We start from the raw sequence: 2,885 nt of genomic DNA, 5'->3' as shown, positions 1-2,885 counted from the left end.
AGGTGAATTGTATGTTAGTTTTAAATAAAACTTCTGTTTCTTAAAACTATGAGTTTGCTCTGAAAATGATAAAAAAAATTAAAAAGAACTAACACATATCATATCTCTCCTCAATAAATGTACCTCTATCAAAAGCATGCCAGTTTTATTCACCAATTTGGTTTTGCTAAAAAATTACTTAAGATAGCCATTTGGGAACTTAAGAGCACCAACACTCCCTACTCCATTCATTGGTCGACAATCCACAAAGCCGCATCTTACAAAGGAAATTCAAGAACATGCAACCTCTGCCTTGCCGAAAAATTCCTCCTTATCACCGCGGACAAATCCACTTCATTAAACAAACGATCAGAACTAATTTCAAAGTGCCGCCATGAAAACAAGCTCTACTTGCGAAACCAATAGAAACAGTCCTTTTTTGTCTTCTTAATTGCTTCCTATTATTTTAACTATAATTTCTATTTATAAATTGACATTCTAGCACGGTATGCTTTCCATCCATAATAAACCGTCTGGCGATCGCATTGTTGAAAATGTAAAAATTGTTGAAAGCTTTTTGAAAGCGTGTTGAATCAAGTTTAAATTTGTTTAAGTTTTCATCCAACATCGATTCAACTTTTCCTTTGTTCTCGAAAATGTTAAATAGTGTTGAAGCCGTTTGAACACTCTGTCATTAAACAATATTAATTGAACACACGCATGCTCAGATCAGGGTACAAAAGTCAGTATGGCGTTTCCCAAAGATGGTTGCTCACAGATGGAAGCCGAATGGAATCAAATATAAAGCTCCCTAGCACGAAACGAAAATTGGAAGGTGAGAAAAGTTTTAGAGCTTGTAAAGTTACCAGAAAATGGAGCACCTAAGAAGTAAATGACCTAATCGACGAGTTTGAAAAGCGTCCCTGTTGGTGGGATGTTTTCGATCGCGACTACCACGACAAAACTCGGCGACAGCAGGCCCTAAAGGCGCTCCATGATTGACAAATCAATATGGCGCCTAGTTCATGACTTATTTTCTCTCAAAGTCCGATATCTCCTTGACATTCATTACGGAAACCTGGCTGAAGGAACCCATCGCTGATAGTGCAGTCCATATCCCTGGCTACACGATAATACGGAAGGATAGGATGACAAATAATCATGGAGGTGTCTGTCTTTATCTAAGAGACCAAAGTTTTAAATACCAACGACTTAATGATCTGTCGTGCTGTGCAGATCATGAGATTCTATGGGTCCACCTAAAACCTGCACGGCTTCCAAGAGGGTTTCCTATTTGATAGTGTTTGTATTATATCATGCTCCGGGAGCAAATGACAATTTTATACGTGAGCATTTGTTTAACTCCCTGGCCGCGGCGGAGTCAATTTACCCCAACTGTGCGTTCATTAGAGCAGGCGATTTCAATCGGCTTGACGTCACACGGCTTAAAAGTCACTTTCAACTAAAAGAAATTGTGAAAACACCAACGAGAAAGGATGCCATCCTAGACTTAGTACTAACTACTTTGCAAGATTACTACGGTAAACCACAACTATTTCCACCCTTTCGTCTATCTGACCACAATAATCTGTCTCAGCTTCGGTGAGAAAATCAGGCTCTGCTCCCGACAAATTCATTCTCAAGCGTAATCTACGACCCAGCCGAAAAGCGGAGATGGGAAGATATCTATCCTCTTTAGATTGGCCCTTGTTATTCGGCTCCCTTGAAAGCTGTGATGCTTTACTTGGTGTTTTCGAAAAGGTTTTTCATACGGGCCTTGACCTTTTAATGCCTGTGAGCAAATTTCGATTAAATACACGTGATGCTCCATGGATGACACAACACTTGAAAGTTTTGATCCAGAAAAGACAACAGGCTTTCGACAAAAAAGGTGCAGATTCAGTTAAATTCAAATTTATAGGAATCTGGTTAACCGAGAGAGAAAGCTTTGTAGATCAAGGTTTTACGAGTCACTTGTGGCGCATATGAAGAAGGAAGACCCCAAAGCTTGGTGGAAAGAGATGAAAAGTTTAAGCGGTGGAAAAATTTTCTCAGGCGATCTCATCAATCATATAAACGTTGAGGAAGTTAAGAACTTACCCACACATGAATTGGCGAACTCCATAAACAAAGCGTTCTTCGAGCCTCTTGAAGAGTATTGTCTGTTGTGCCCCATTACCCGTTTGGCACTAGAAAAAAATCTCCCGGAGTTCCCAGAAGTATCCGAAGAACGTGTTTGGAAAACACTATCAAAACTAATCCATTTAAATCATGTGGTCCTGACAGGATTCCTAATTGGTTTCTGCGTGAATACGCCGATCTTATTGCTTTTCCTGTACGCAAAATTCTCAACGCATCGTTTAAAGAGCAACGCCTACCTCTTTCGTGGAAATTGGTTGATGTAACCCCGCTTCCTAAGAAAAAACCCGTGCGAATCCCAAAGAAAGATCTTAGACCCATCTCACTCACTCTATGTATCTCGAAGGTGGCAGAGGAGTTCGTGGTACGCGATTAAATCATGCCTGCCGTTCTTGATAATCTCAATATGAATCAGTATGGCGCGGTACCAAGGTCTTCCACCACCTTCGCTTTACTGGACATGCTTCATGTTTGGTCTGTGAGTACCGACGGGAACGGTGCTACTATAAGAACTATTTTGTTCGATTGTCGTAAGGCCTTTGATTTAATTGACCATAGCATCCTTATAAAGAAATTATGTAAGTTAAACGTGCCAAATAGCGTAATTAATTGGGTTATCGACTTTTTGTCAGACAGATCTCAAAGAATCAAACTTGGTGAGGGATGTGTATCTGAGCGGGGATCAGTAGCATCGGGCGTCCCTCAGGGAACTAATCTAGGGCCTTGGCAAAAGGCGAGCTTAGTAACGCACAGCGTTATACAGATAG

At 40.5% G+C, this 2,885-nt stretch overlaps 1 pseudogene; it reads left to right on the top strand.

Moving 5' to 3' along the window:
* Nucleotides 1-1,004: 1,004 nt before the first annotated feature.
* Nucleotides 1,005-1,968, top strand: LOC148730791 (uncharacterized; annotated as a pseudogene).
* Nucleotides 1,969-2,885: the final 917 nt, after the last annotated feature.

This window comes from Stylophora pistillata, chromosome 5 (genome assembly GCF_964205215.1).
Source record: "Stylophora pistillata chromosome 5, jaStyPist1.2, whole genome shotgun sequence".
NCBI classification, from domain to species: Eukaryota; Metazoa; Cnidaria; class Anthozoa; order Scleractinia; family Pocilloporidae; genus Stylophora; species Stylophora pistillata.
Note: the sequence above shows the minus strand (reverse complement) of the source record. Positions and strands in the feature narration are given on the sequence as shown.